Source organism: Saccopteryx leptura, chromosome 3, assembly GCF_036850995.1.
Source record: "Saccopteryx leptura isolate mSacLep1 chromosome 3, mSacLep1_pri_phased_curated, whole genome shotgun sequence".
In the NCBI taxonomy this organism is placed as follows: domain Eukaryota; kingdom Metazoa; phylum Chordata; class Mammalia; order Chiroptera; family Emballonuridae; genus Saccopteryx; species Saccopteryx leptura.
The window spans coordinates 213,155,553-213,171,627 of record NC_089505.1 but is presented as its reverse complement, the minus strand read 5'-3'; the positions used below and the strand labels follow the sequence as shown (position 1 = coordinate 213,171,627).

At 45.8% G+C, this 16,075-nt stretch overlaps 1 protein-coding gene across 10 annotated transcripts in view; it reads right to left on the bottom strand.

The window, feature by feature from the left end:
- Positions 1 to 16,075, bottom strand: part of PIP5K1A (phosphatidylinositol-4-phosphate 5-kinase type 1 alpha) — a 64,986-nt gene that overhangs the window by 46,312 nt on the left and 2,599 nt on the right. The window lies entirely within an intron of this gene.

Sequence of the window (16,075 nt, the reverse complement as noted above, 5' to 3'; positions counted from 1 at the left end):
CTGGCCAGTTGGCTCAGGTGTAGAGCGTCGGCCTGGCGTGTGGGGGACCCGGGTTCGATTCCCGGCCAGGGCACACAGGAGAAGCGCCCATCTGCTTCTCCACCCCTCCTCCTCTCCTTCCTCTCTGTCTCTCTCTTCCCCTCCTGCAGCCAAGGCTCCATTGGAGCAAAGATGGCCTGGGCGCTGGGGATGGCTCCTTGGCCTCTGCCCCAGGCACTAGAGTGGCTCTGGTCGCGACAGAGCGACGCCCCGGAGGGGCAGAGCATCGCCCCCTGGTGGGCAGAGCATCGCCCCCTGGTGGGCGTGCCAGGTGGATCCCGGTCGGGCGCATGCGGGAGTCTGTCTGACTGTCTCTCCCCGTTTCCAGCTTCAGAAAAATACAAAAAAAAAAAAAGGGCACGGGTTAAGAAAACAGTTCACTTCACAAGAAAACAGTAAAAGGAAAAGCTCATAGGAGATATAAACAAAACACATATATAGAAACTAAAAGAAGGCCCTGGCCGGTTGGCTCAGTAGTAGAGCATCGGCCTGGCATGCAGGAGTCCTGGGTTCGATTCCCGGCCAGGGCACACAGGAGAAGCGCCCATCTGCTTCTCCACCCCTCCCCCTCTCCTTTCTCTCTGTCTCTCTCTTCCCCTCCCACAGCCAAGGCTCCATTGGAGCAAAGTTGGCCCGGGCGCTGAGGATGGCTCTGTGGCCTCTGCCTCAGGCACTAGTGTTGTGGACCGTTAATGGCAAAAAGCCATTATAGATTTGAGGCTTGGCAGGGGGCTAAGTTCTCCCCCCTCCATCTCCATATTTGGCTTTGATGCTGAGTATTTGCACCCACTCCACTTGCTTCCTTGGGTTGCAGGAAGCAATATACATGCCCTTCCTCTGACTCTTTGTTTGTTTCAGATGTTTGTAAATTTCACTAATGTATCCTGTGTAAATTTCACTAATGTATCCTGTTTTTGCCTTGGGAGAGTTCCTGTCTTAGCCTTTGATGTGCAACTTTGTATCAGGGTCCTTGATTTGCATAGGTCTATATAATAAAGCGAACTGGGGCTGTGAGGCACTCAGATGCTGCCAGGCAGTTTGAGGAGTCCTCCCGGTCCCATCAGTTTTGTTCTGACAAAGTGTGTTTCCTTAATTCCGCACCGTTATTTGGAGCTGCGCTGGCCACGGCACACTAGAATGGCTGTGATTGCGGCAGAGCATTGCCCCCTGGTGGGCATGCTGGGTAGGTCCCGGTTGGGCGCATGCGGGAGTCTGACCCCGTTTACAAAACGAAACTAAAAAAATGCTCTCTTTTGATAGGAAAGGGTGAAGAAATGAAGTGCAATAGGGAAAGTGGGCTAGAAAAGGATTTCCTTTAGGATAAACCATCAGTCCACTGTCTAAGCCTGAACGGTGGGGTTTGGAAGAGAGGGAAAGAGAGGCCTTCTGTCAGTCTATCAGAAAATAGCATACTTTCAAAGGCATACTTTTATGCTTATCTTTTTATTTTTGTGACAGAGACAGAGAGATAAAGAGAGGGACAGACAGACAGGAAAGGAGAGAGATGAGAAGCATCAATTCTTTGTTGCGACACCTTAGTTGTTCACTGATTGCTTTCTCATATGTGCCTTGACCAGGGGGCTACAACAGAGCAAGTGACCCCTTGATCAAGCCAGCGACCTTGGACTCAAACTGGTGAGCCTTGCTCAAACCAGATGAGCCAGTCCTCAAGCTGGCAACCTCGGGGTCTCGAACCTGGGTCCTCTGCGTCCCTGTCCAACGCTCTATCCACTGCGCAACAGCCTGGTCAGGCCTTTTATGCTTGATTAAGAAAATACACTCAATAAAAAGAAGAGAGTGGTGAACCTTGGCTGGATAGCTAAGTTGGCTGGAGTGCTGTCCCAGAGCACAGAGGTTTCTGGGTTCAATTCCCCAGTCAGGGCAGCTCAATATTCCTGTCTGTGTGCATGTTTGTGTGTGTGTCTCTCTCTTAAAAAATAAAAATAAAGCCTGGCCGTGGCCAGCTGGCTCAGTGGTAGAGCGTCGGCCTGGCATGTGAAGTCCTGGGGTCGATTCCTGGCCAGGGTACACAGGAGTAGCAACCATCTACACTTCTCCACCACTCCCTCCTCCCTTCTTTCTCTCTCTCTTCCCCTCCCGTACCCACAGCTCAACTGATTCAAGTGTGTTGCCCCAAGGGCTCAGGATGCTTTGTGAAGCCTCTGCCTCAGGTGCTAAAATAGCTTCAGTTGCTGAGCAACAAGCAGCAGCCCCAGATGGGCAGAGCATCACCTGGTAGGGAGCTTGCCGGGTGGGTCCCAGTAGGGGCACACATGGGAGCCTGTCTGCCTCCTCACCTCTCACTTGATAAAAAATAAAATAAAAAATACCCCCCAAATCCTATGAAATATACACCTTAAATGACAAAATAACCACCTTTCTTCTCTCCAGTTCTGTCTTTGGCCTAATGTTATCTCTGTTGTTCACAAGCTAAACTTCCATTATGTTATCAAAGAAAAGTAGGCTGATAAAATATGTAGTATTTGAGCAAAGTTTTGGGTTGGGTTTTTTTTTAAAGAGACAGAGTCAGAGAGAGGGATAGATAGGGACAGACAGATAGGAACAGAGAGAGATGAGAAGCATCAATCATCAGTTTGGATTTTTTTTTTTCCGTTGTGACACCTTAGTTGTTTGTTCACTGATTGCTTTCTCATATGTGCCTTGACTGCGGGTCTTCAGCAGACTGAGTAACCCCTTGCTCTAGCCAGAGACCTTGGGTCCAAGCTGGTGAGCTTTGCTCAAACCAGGTGAGCCCGCGCTCATGCTGGAGACCTTGGGGTCTCGAACCTGGGTCTTCCGCATCCCAGTCCGACACTCTATCCACTGCGCCACTGCCTGGTCAGGCAAGTTTTGGGGGGTTTTGGGGTCTTTTTGGTATTTTTCTGAAGTGAGTAGTGGGGGAGCAGAGAGAGACTCCTGCATGTGCCCGACCAGGATCCATCTGGCATGCCCACTAGTGGGTGATGCTCTGCCCATCTGGGCGTTGCTCTGTGGCAACAGGAGCCATTCTAACGCTTAAGGTGGAAGCTATGGAGCCATCCTCAGTGCACAGACCAACTTTGCTCCAATGGAGCCCTGGATGCAGGAGAGGAAGAGAGAGAGAGAGCGAGCAAGAGAGAGAGAGAAAGAGAAAAAGGAGAGGGGGAAGGGTAGAGAAGCAGATGGGTGCTTCTCTTGTATGCCCTGGCTAGGAATTGAACCCAGGACTTCCACATGCTGGGCCATCATTCTACCACCAAGCCAACCGGACAGAGCCTGAGCAAAGCTTTAATCAGAGAGTTGTATATCAAACCAGAACAGCACACAAAAATTAACAAGCAAAACATAATATTCTGATATACAAAGGGTTAATGTGAGCAGCCATAACAAACATAACTGGTTAATCAAAAACAATGATATTCTGATGTGATTCTTTAATTTTTTTTTTCCAGAGACAGAGAGAGGGATAGAGAAGGATAGACAGGAACGCAGAGAGATGAGAAGCATCAATCACTAGTTGTTCATTGATTGCTTTCTCATATGCGCCTTGACCGTGGGCCTTCAGCAGAATGAGAAACCCCTTGCTCAAGCCAGTGACCTTGGGTTCAAGCTGGTGAGCTTTTTGCTTGAGCCAGATGAGTCCGCACTCAAGCTGGCAACCTCGGGGTCTCGAACCTGGGTCCTCCGCATACCAGTCCGATGCTCTATCCACTGCGCCACTGCCTGGTCAGGCTCTTTTTTTAATTTTTAATTATTGGTTTTAGAGAGGGAGAGACATTGACTTGTTCCACTTATTCATGCAATTATTGGTTGTATGTGCCCTGACCAGGGGTTGAACCCGTATCCTAGGTATATAAGGACAATACTCCAACAAACGGAGATACCCAGTCAGGGCCTGATGTAAATTTCTGACAGAATCTAACAAGGAAACAAAAGGAAAAAAGGAGGGACTGGAGTGGTCAAAACCCCCTAAAAAGAAAACAAACAAAAAAGTCTCTCCTTCATAAAATATCAACCAAATGGTACTTAATGATATTTTGACTATTATACATTCTGTTCTACCTTTCCATTTCCAAATTCAGTCCTGGCCAGATAGCTTGGTTGGTTAGAGCATTGTCCGAAAGCAGAGAGATTGCTGGTTCGATCCCTGATCAGGGTACATATAGAAATAGATTGATGTTCCTTTCTATATATATATATTCCTTCTTTTCTAAAATCAATTTTTAAAAAATTAAAGCAGGCCCTGGCTGGTTGGCTCAGCAGTAGAGCGTCAGCCTGGCGTACAGGAGTCCCGGGTTCGATTCCCGGCCAGGGCACACAGGAGAGGCGCCCATCTGCTTCTCCACCCCTCCCCTTCTCCTTCCTCTCTGTCTCTCTCTTCCCCTCCTGCAGCGAGGCTCCATTGGAGCAAAGATGGCCCGGGCGCTGGGGATGGCTCTGTGGCCTCTGCCTCAGGCGCTAGAATGGCTCTGGATGTAACAGAGCGACGCCCCAGATGGGCAGAGCATCGCCCCCTGGTGGGCATTCCGGGTGGATCCCGGTCGGGCGCATGCGGGAGTCTGTCTGACTGACTCCCCGTTTCCAGATTCGGAAAAATGAAAAAAAAAAAACAACAAACAAACAAAAAAACAAAAAAAACAAAACAACTAATCTTTAAAAAATTAAGTAAAAAAAATTAAAGCAAATTTCAGTTTACTGACTCCAGTAAACTGGCTTAAATTGAATTACTTTTCACTCTTCAGTATAGAAAAACTGAAGAGAAAGGGATCAGCCTACATACAGCTTGCACTGTATACAAAGAGACCAAAAAAATTAAAAATATATATACAAAAAAAAATAAAGAAAAACAAACAAAAAAATCTTCAACAACACCCCTACCAGTTGGAGTTATCAGATTACAGCGAAATTTACTGGTCAGGCCCTGCTTTAAAAAAAAAGCCACCAGAATTAAGGTCCTAAACAAAAATGCTTCAATCCTGGCCCTGGCCGGTTGGCTCAGTGGTAGAGCGTCGGCCTGGCGTGTAGAAGTCCCGGGTTCGATTCCCGGCCAGGGAACACAGGAGAGGCGCCCATCTGCTTCTCCACCCCTCCCCCTCTCCTTCCTCTCTGTCTCTCTCTTCCCCTCCCGCAGCCCAGGCTCCATTAGAGCAAAGATGGCCCGGGCGCTGGGGATGGCTCCTTGCCCTCTGCCCCAGGCGTTAGAGTGGCTCTGGTCGAGGCAGAGCGACACCCCGGAGGGGCAGAGCATCGCCCCCTGGTGGGCAGAGCGCCACCCCCTGGTGGTCGTGCCGGGTGGATCCCTGTCGGGCGCATGCGGGAGTCTGTTTCTCTCTCCCGGTTTCTAGCTTCAGAAAAATACACACACAAAAAAATAAATAGGCCCTGGCCGGTTGGCTCAGCAGTAGAGTTGGCCTGGCGTGCGAGGGACCTGGGGTCGATTCCCAGCCAGGGCACATTGGAGAAGCGCCCATTTGCTTCTCCACCCCCCATCCCTCCTTCCTCTCTGTCTCTCTCTTCCCCTCCCGCAGCCAAGGCTCCATTTCAGCAAAGATGGCACGGGCGCTGGGGATGGCTCCTTGGCCTCTGCCCCTGGCGCTAGAGTGGCTCTGGTTGCCGCAGAGCGACGCCCCAGAGGGGCAGAGCATCGTCCCCTGGGCAGAGCGTCGCCCCTGGTGGGCGTGCCGGGTGGATCCCGGTCGGGCGCATGCGGGAGTCTGTCTGTCTGTCTCTCCCCGTTTCCAGCTTCAGGAAAATAAATAAATAAATAAAATAAATAAATAAATAAAAATGCTTCAATCCTAAAAACAAAAAAAATTAAAAAAAAAATGCTTCAATCCTGTATCCTCTGGGGTTTCCTTTAGTTGTTGTTGGGGCGGGGGAGGGGAGTTGTAAACTTAACCCTGCATCTGAAAGAACTAGAAAAAGAACAGCAAGTAAAGCCCAGAGCTAGTAGACGGAAGGAAATAATAAAGATCAGAGCAGAAATAAATGACATAGAGGCTAAAGAAACAATACAGAGGATCAATGAAACCAGGAGTTGGTTCTTTGAAAAGGTAAACAAGATAGATGAATCTTTAACAAGACTCACCAAGAAAAAAAGAGAGAGGACTCAAATAAATAAAATTAGAAACGAGACTGGAGAAATAACAACTGATACAACAGAAATACAAAATATTGTAAGAAAATACTATGAAGAACTGTACGCCAAAAAACTAGACAACCTAGATGAAATGGACAAATTCCTTGAATCATATAATCTTCCAAAAATCAATCTGGAAGAATCAGAAAACCTAAACAGACCAATTACAACAAATGAGATTGAAACAGCTATCAAAAAACTCCCAAAAAAGAAAAGTCCTGGGCCTGATGGCTTCACAAGTGAATTCTACCAAATATTCAAAGAAGAACTAACTCCTATCCTTCTCAAGCTATTTCAAAAAATTCAAGAGGAAAGAAGACTTCCAAACTCCTTTTATGAGGCAAGCATAATTCTAATTCCAAAACCAGGCAAAGACAACACAAAAAAAGAAAATTATAGGCCAATATCCCTGATGAACTTAGATGCAAAAATCCTCAACAAAATATTAGCAAACCGGATCCAGCAATATATGGAAAAAATCATACACCATGATCAAGTAGGATTTATTCTTGGGAGGCAAGGCTGGTACAATATTCGCAAATCAATCAATGTGATTCATCACATAAACAAAAGAAAGGAGAAAAACCACATGATAATTTCAATAGATGCAGAAAAAGCATTTGATAAAGTCCAGCACCCATTCATGATCAAAACTCTCAGCAAAGTGGGAATACAGGGAACATACCTCAACATGATAAAGGCCATCTATGACAAACCCACAGCCAACATCATACTCAATGGGCAAAAATTAAAAGCAATCCCCTTAAGATCAGGAACAAGGCAGGGGTGCCCCCTTTCACCACTCTTATTCAACATAGTTCTGGAAGTCCTAGCCACAGCAATCAGACAAGAAAAAGAAATAAAAGGCATCCAAATTGGAAAAGAAGTAAAACTATCATTATTTGCAGATGACATGATATTGTATATAGAAAACCCTAAAGTCTCAGTCAAAAAACTACTAGACCTGATAAATGAATTTGGCAAGGTGGCAGGATATAATATCAATACTCAGAAATCAGAGGCATTTTTATACACTAATAATGAACTGTCAGAAAGAGAAATCAGGGAATCAATCCCCTTTACCATTGCAACCAAAAAAATAAAGTACCTAGGAATAAATCTAACCAAGGAGATTAAAGACTTGTACTCGGAAGATTATAAAACATTGATAAAAGAAATCAGGGAAGATACGAATAAGTGGAGGCATATACCGTGCTCATGGTTAGGAAGAATAAACATCATTAAAATGTCTATATTACCAAAAGCAATTTATAAATTCAATGCAATACCGATTACAATACCAATGACTTACTTCAAAGACATAGAACACATATTCCAAAAATTTATATGGAACCAAAAAAGAACACGAATAGTCTCAGCAATCCTGAAAAGGAAGAAAAAGTGGGAGGTATCACACTTCCAGATATCAAGTTATATTATAAGGCCATTTTACTCAAAACAGCATGGTACTGGCATAAGAACAGGCACATAGATCAATGGAACAGAACAGAGAACTCAGAAATAAACCCACAGCTCTATGGACAACTGATATTTGACAAAGGAGGTAAGACAATACAATGGAGTAAAGACAGCCTCTTCAACAAATGGTGTTGGGAAAACTGGGCAGCTACCTGCAAAAAAATGAAACTAGACCACCAACTTACACCACTCACAAAAATAAACTCAAAATGGATAAAAGACTTGAATGTAAGCCATGAAACCATAAGCATCTTAGAAGAAAACATAGGCAGTAAGCTCTCTGACATCTCTCGCAGCAATATATTTGCTGATTTGTCTCCACAGGCAAATGAAATAAAAGACAGGATCAACAAATGGGACTTTATCAAACTAAAAAGCTTCTGCACAGCTAAAGACAATAAGAACAGAATAAAAAGACAAACTACACAATGGGAGAATATATTTGACATAGCATCTGATAAGGGGTTAATAACCAAAATTTATAAAGAACTTGTAAAACTTAATGCCAGGAAGACAAACAATCCAATCCAAAAATGGGCAAAAGAAATGAATAGACACTTCTCCAAAGAGGACACACAGATGGCCAACAGGCATATGAAAAAATGTTCAACATCACTAATGATTAGAGAAATGCAAATTAAAACCACAATGAGATACCACCTCACACCAGTCAGAATGGCGCTCATCAATAAAACAACACAGAATAAGTGCTGGTGAGGATGTGGAGAAAAGGGAACCCTCCTGCACTGCTGGTGGGAATGCAGACTGGTGCAGCCACTGTGGAAAACAGTATGGAGATTCCTCAAGAAATTAAAAATCGAACTGCCTTTTGACCCAGCTATACCACTCTTAGGAATATACCCCAAGAACACCATAGCACTGTTTCAAAAGAAGAAATGCACCCCCATGTTTATGGCAGCATTGTTCACAATAGCAAAGATTTGGAAACAGCCCAAGTGTCCATCAGAGGACGAGTGGATTAAAAAGCTTTGGTATATATATATACTATGGAATACTACTCAGCCATAAGAAATGATGACAGAGGATCTTTTACAACAACATGGATGGGCCTTGATAACATTATACTGAGTGAAAGAAGTAAATCAGAAAAAACTAAGAACTATATGTTTCCATACATAGGTGGGACATAAAGATGAGATTCAGAGACATGAACAACAGTGTTGGGGTTACAGGGTGGGGGGAGGAGAGGGAGGGGGTTGGGGGAGGGGAGGGGCACAAAGATCATGGCTTTTCAGCATTTGCCATATTCCCCCCTTAATCTATAGACAGACAGCAAATATTTACGTATGGTGTTCCCACTATAAAGACTGCTGTCTTAGGGACAAATGCTGATAAACTATTTCAGCAGTTCCTCCTTCTTCAAAGACTTATATGTCAACATAGAGCTCCATGTTTCATAGGACATACTCAAGCTCACTCCATGCTCCCTGGAGCTTTAGCACAAGGGAATGCCCCCCCCCCTTTTTTTTCAGTATTTTTTATTTTATTTAATTATTTTTTGTATTTTTCTGAGGATGGGGATGGGGAGGCAGTGAGACAGACTCCTGCATGCGCCTGACTGGGATCCACCTGGCATGCCTACCAGGGAGGAATGCTCTGCCCATCTGGGGTGTTGCTCTGTTACAACCGGAGCCATTCTAGCGACTGGGGCGGAGGCCATGGGGCCATCCTTAGTGCCCAGGGTGGCTTTGCTCCGGTGGAGCCTTGGCTGCGGGTGGGAGGAGAGAGATGAAGAGGAAGGAGAGGCGGAGGGGTGGAGAGGTAGATGGGCCCTTCTCCTGTGTGCTCTGGCCGGGAATCGAACCCGGGAATCCTGCACACCAGGCCAATGACTCTGACGGGTCTACCATATCATGCTTTTTACTTAAAAAAAAAAAAAAAATTACATTTCTTTTGAATGCTGATGAACAGGAGACACCAAATCTTTTTCGCCTGCAAACTACTACCTTCTTTATTAGATCTAGTTAATAACACTGTTCTGTCTTTTTTCCAAATAGCTCCAGATATATGGAAAAGATTTATATAGGCGGATGGGGATCCTCAAACCCCTCAGCGAGATCTTCTGAGCATGGCTTTTAAGATACCTAGAGGCAGAAAAAGCCCAATAGAGATCAGGGGAACTACCAGCTTTTAGGATACACCCTTAAAGGCTCCAACGCCCCAAAGGGGTCTCATAGGATGCCATCTGGGTCCTGCTTCAATAGTGGAAAGGAAGGTCATTAAGCTAAAGCCTGCCAGGCTTACACGCCTCTGCTGTGAGGAAACAGGGACACTGGAAGGTGGGCTTCCCCCTCGCTCCTATAAGGGAGGGTTCAGACTCTTCCAGCCCTGCTCCAGCCACCTATGACCTAATCTTGCCCAGAAAGCTGGGGTTTGCCACTGAAGGCTGAAGGTGCCCAGGGCCATCGGCCCCATCTATGACACTGTGGACGAGCCTAGGGTATTTCTTCCAAGAAGCAGGTAAACTGATCTCATTCGCACAAGGGCCACTTAACTATGTTTTGCCTGAATAGTCAGGTTTTTTATTCTTCCCTCAAAGATCTCTGTTGTGGGTGTTGATAGTCCTATTTTCTGCTGCTTTGCTTAATATATAGTGTTTCCTTTATCCCTCTTACCTCAATGCCCCACTCATATTTCAGGCTGGGACCTACTCCTAATTTAGAGCTCTCTTTCCTCCTTTTGCCAACTTGTATTATGAATTTACCTTTTCCACCCAGCTTAGTGTATCCCAAGGTTCTCTTTACCAGGCCACAGTCACAGAGCTCCAGGGAAAAGCAACCTGGTCTCAACTCTCCAGGAAGAGGAGAACAGAAGCTCCCTATCCACGCATGCTGCAAATGGCTTTTTCCAGTCTACCTGAATCATTACCAGCTAGAAGCAGCGGTCATTGGGACTTGGACATGAGCTGCAAAGTATAGAATGGTGACAACAATTCCAGTGCCATGCGGACTTCTCCTGTGGGGAACTTTCCTGGACTCCTGCTCCCTGTGACAGTTCCTAACAGACTGAACTGTGGTTGGGTTGCATTTTTCAGGGATTTGGCATGGGGATGGGGCCAACTTGGACTTGGTGAACATGTTAAGGACACTACTCTTTTAGGGATTCTTGCTGTATTGGCCAAGAGTTTGCTTAAAGGCTTTTAATCACTGTAAAAAAAATAGAGGACTGGATGAAGAAGATGGGGCACATATACACCATGGTATACTATTCAGCTAGGAGAAATGATGACATCGGATCACTTGTAGCGGAATGGTGGAGTCTTGGTAGCATTGTGTGGGGTGAAATGGGCGAATCAGAAAAAAACAGGAACTGGCCTGACCTGTGGTGGCGCAGTGGATAAAGCATCGACCTGGAAATGCTGAGGTCGCCAGTTCGAAACCCTGGGCTTGCCTGGTCAAGGCACATATGGGAGTTGATGCTTCCAGCTCCTTCCCCCTTCTCTCTCTCTCTGTCTCTCCTCTCTCTCTCTCTCCTCTCTAAAAAATGAATAAATAAATAATAAAAAAATTAAATTAAAAAAAAAGAAAAAAGAAAAAAAACAGGAACTGCAGGATTTCATACATTGATGGGACATAGAAGCGAGACTGAGAGGCATGGACGGGAGTGTGGTGGTTACGGGGGATGGGGGAGGGAAGGAGGGAGAGGGGGAGGGGGAGGGGTACAGAGAGAACTGGATGGAGGGTGGCAGAGGACGATCTCTCTTCGGGTGATGGGTATGCAACAAAACTAAATGACAAGATAACCTGGAAATGTTTTCTTTGAATGTATGTACCCTGATTTATTGATGTCATCCCATTAAAATAAAAATTTATTTAAAAAAAAATGCTTCAATCCTGTATCCTCTGGGGTTTCCTTTAGTTGTTGTTGGGGCAGGGGAGGGGAGCTGTAAAGTTACCTCCAAATCACTGTGCTTATAATGAAAATAATAAAATCATGTATTTAAAGGATGGTAATTTCAGAAATATTCTAGTCTGAAGCAAAAGGAGTTACAGGTACATGATCTCCTAAGGTTTCAAGTTCTTTTTCTTGGGGGATCACATGTGACTTTATCACACAGTTCTTATTTCAGGGGAGCAGTATACAACTTAGCATTCTAACTTTACTTTCTAACTTGTCCACTAACTTCAAATCAAGTCTCTAAAACAAATTCTTTACTGTCTTCATGGTAGTAAAAAGGAGACTCAGTGACTAAATTTGAAGCTCTTGATGGACTAGTCAAACTACAGGCACCCTGTACAATAGTGTGACAAATGCTTGCACTGTCAACAGCACTTTGTCAGGGCTGATTTTTTTTTAATTTTTTTTTATTTATTCATTTTAGAGAGGAGAGAGAGTTAGAATGAGAGAGAGAGAGAGAGAGAGAAAGGGGGGGGGAGGAGCAGGAAGCATCAACTCCCATATATGCCTTGACCAGGCAAGCCCAGGGTTTTGAACCGGTGATCTCAGTGTTCCAGGTCAACGCTTTATCCACTGCGTCACTACAGGTCAGGCAGGGCTGATTTTTTTTAAGTGATGCCACCACTGTTCAAATAATGATGAGGGAGAAAGGAAGAGAAGGAATAAATTTCCTTTATCTACCAAATTGCTGAGACTAGATAGCAAACTGCTTCACCTTTAATTAACAACTAAAGAACAAGGATATGATGATGGCTGCTATAAGCATATAATACATTCTTACCTTCTTCCCCCAAATACAAACATGGTAATTACTCCAATGGGAAAAGATGTCAAACATGAGCATATGATTTGCTCTACCTATGGTATTTCACTTAACAGCAGCAAAAAAAACCCAGCTCTGGCTTAATGGCAAAATAATCTACATAGGATTTTAATACTGACTGGGAACACTTGTAAATAAACCTGTCCTGTCCTTCCTAACTTGAATGCCAAAAGATTTTGAGCCTCCAAAGGTTTTAAGTGGCTTATTTAAAACATCAGTTGCGGCCCTGGCCTGAGGTTAAGTGGATAGATAGAACATCGGCCCAACATATTGACATTCCGGGTTTGATTCCCGGTCAGAGCACACAGGAGAAGCAACCATTTGCTTCTATCCCCACCCCTTTGCCTCCCACAGCCAGTGGCTCAACTGGTTAAAGCATGGCCCCAGGCACTGAGGATAGACTGTTGGAGTGCTAAAAATAGATCGGTACATCAGCATCAGCCCCAGATGGGGTTCCCAGGTAGATCCCAATTCTGGGTGCTTGCAGGAGTCTGCCTCACTATCTCCCCTCCTATCACCTTAAAACAAAATAATAATCACTCACCTGACCTGTGGTGGTGCAATGGATAAAGTGTCAATCTAGAATGCTAAGGCTGGCCCTGGCCGGTTGGCTCAGTGGTAGAGCAGAAGTCCCGGTTCGATTCCCGGCCAGGGCACACAGGAGAAGCGCCCATCTGCTTCTCCACCCCTCCCCCTCTCCTTCCTCTCCGTCTCTCTCTTCCCCTCCCCCAGCGAGGCTCCACTGGAGCAAAGATGGCCCGGGCGCTGGGGATGGCTCCTTGGCCTCTGCCCCAGGCGCTAGAGTGGCTCTGGTCCTGACAGAGCGACGCCCCGGAGGAGCAGAGCATCGCCCCCTGGTGGGCATGCTGTGTGGATCCCGGTCGTCGGGTGCATGCGGGAGTCTGTCTGACCGTCTCTCCCCGTTTCCAGCTTCAGAAAAATACAAAAAAATAAAAATTTAAATTTAAATTTAAAAAAAAAATAAAAAAATAAAAAAAAATAGAATGCTAAGGTTACCAGTTAAAATCCTGAGTCCTGTCCAGTCAAGGCACATATGAGAGGCAACTACATACTATGGATTGATGCTTCCCTCTACTCCCCACTTCTCTGCCTTTCACTCTCTCTCCTCTCTTTAAAAATCAATTAAAAAATCTTTTTTTTTAAATTAAGTGAGAGGCAGGGAGGCCGAGAAACAGACCCCACATACACCCTGACCAGGACCCACCTGGCAAGGCCCCTACCTAGCTATGCTCTGCCCATCTGGAGCAGTTGCTCCATTGCTTGGAAACTGAGCTATTTTAAGCACCTGAGGCAAGACCATGGAGCCATGCTCAGTGCCTGGGGCAAACTTGCTCAAACCAATGGAGTCATGGCTGCAGGAAGAAAAGAGTGGGAGAGGGAGAGAAAAGGAATGAGGGAGGGAGGGGCAAAGAGGAGAAGAAGGGTGGAGAAGCAGATGGTCACCTCTCCCATGTGCCCTGACCAGAAATCAAACCTGGGACATCCATACCACCAGGCTGATACTCAACCACTGAGCATTTGGCCAGGGCCAAATAAAATCTTAAAAAACAAACATACAATCAATCTGTCCTGAATCCTGATATTATTTTGTATCCATTTTCAACATTGCTAGAGGACCTTGCTTTTAGTTTTAGGATTCAGAGGTTCACCAAAATTTAAGTGTGTTCTGCTAAACATCCAAAAATAATAAATTGGTTTTAGAATGGTTAAAACATACTCACACACACGCCTGACCAGGCAGTGGTGCACTGGATAGAGAACTGGAATGGGACTAGGAAGACCCAGGTTCAAAACCCAGAGGTCCGGAGGTCCCGGGTTCGATTCCTGGCCAGGGCACACAGGAGAAGCGCCCATTTGCTTCTCCACCCCTCCGCCACGCTTTTCTCTCTGTCTCTCTCTTCCCCTCCTGCAGCCAAGGCTCCATTGGAGCAAAGATGGCCCGGGCGCTGGGGATGGCTCTGTGACCTCTGCCTCAGGCGCTAGAGTGGCTCTGGTCGCAACATGGCGACCCCCAGGATGGGCAGAGCATCGCCCCCTGGTGGGCAGAGCGTTGCCCCTGGTGGGCGTGCCGGGTGGATCCCGGTCGGGCACATGCGGGAGTCTATCTGACTGCCTCCCCGTTTCCAACTTCGGAAAAAAATAAACAAAAAAAAACAGGCCTGCCATGTGGTGGCACAGTGGATAAAGCGCAGACCTGGAACACTGAGGTTGCTGGTTCGAAGCCCTGGTCAAGGCACATATGGGAGTTGATGTTTCCTGATCCTCCCCCCTCTCTCTCTCCTCTCTAAAATGAATAAATCTAAAAAAAAACAAAACAAAAAAACACTTATTCTTGCCAATGTCCTATTTCTCCAGGTACCATCCAGATAGAGCAGCACTGTACTTTAATCACAAATAAAACCCATCCTTGCCCTGGCCGGTTGGCTCAGCGGTAGAGCGTCGGCCTGGCGTGCGGGGAACCCGAGTTCGATTCCCGGCCAGGGCACATAGGAGAAGCGCCCATTTGCTTCTCCACCCCCCCTCCTTCCTCTCTGTCTCTCTCTTCCCCTCCCGCAGCCAAGGCTCCATTGGAGCAAAGATGGCCCGGGCGCTGGGGATGGCTCCTTGGCCTCTGCCCCAGGTGCTAGAGTGGCTCTGGTCGCGGCAGAGCGACGCCCCGGAGGGGCAGAACATCGCCTCCTGGTGGGCAGAGCATCGCCCCCTGGTGGGCGTGCCGGGTGGATCCCGGTTGGGCGCATGCGGGAGTCTGACTGTCTCTCCCCGTTTCCAGCTTCAGAAAAATACAAAAAAGAAAAAAGAAAAAGAAAAACCCATCCTTAATAAGGCTCTTTTGCATTAAAATCAAACAACCTGACTGACCAGGTGGTGGCGCAGTGGATAGAGCGTTGGACTGGGATGTGGAGGACCCAGGTTCGAGACCCCGAGGTCTCCAGCTTGAGCGCGGGCTCATCTGGTTTGAGCAAAAAGCTCACCAGCTTGGACCCAAGGTCACTGGCTCGAGCAAGGAGTTACTCGGTTTGCTGAGGGCCCGCAGTCAAGGCATATATGAGAAAGCAATCAAATGAACAACTAAGGTGTCACAATGCAGAATGAAAAACTAATGATTGATGCTTCTCATCTCTCCATTCCTGTCTGTCTGTCCCTGTCTATCCCCCTCTCTCTCTGTCTCTGTAAAAAATAAATAAATAAACGTATTTATAAAAACAAAAAAACTGATTCCTGTCTGTCCCTATCTAAACCTTTCTCTGACTCTGACTTTGTTTAAAAAAAAAAAAAATCAAACAACCTGTACTCGGCAGAAACATACCCTTAAAATGAAATATTTTATTAAATTTATTTTATTTTTTTTTATTTTTTGTATTTTTCTGAAGTTGGAAACGGGGAGGCAGTACCTGACCTGATAGTTAAAAAGTCTAAGGACAATACTGGACCATTCTTTTTTGCATTGGAGAAGGGAAAAAAGAGGTTTTATTTAATTAATTTATTTAGGAAAGATTTTTTTTTTTAAGTACATGAAAGAGAGACAGGAAGGGACATGAGAAACATCACCTTTAGTTGCACCACTTTAGTTGTTCATTGATTGCTTCTTTTTTTTTTTTTTTGTATTTTTCTGAGGTTGGAAACGGGGAGGCAGTCAGACAAGACTCCCGCATGCGCCTGACCAGGACCCACCCGGC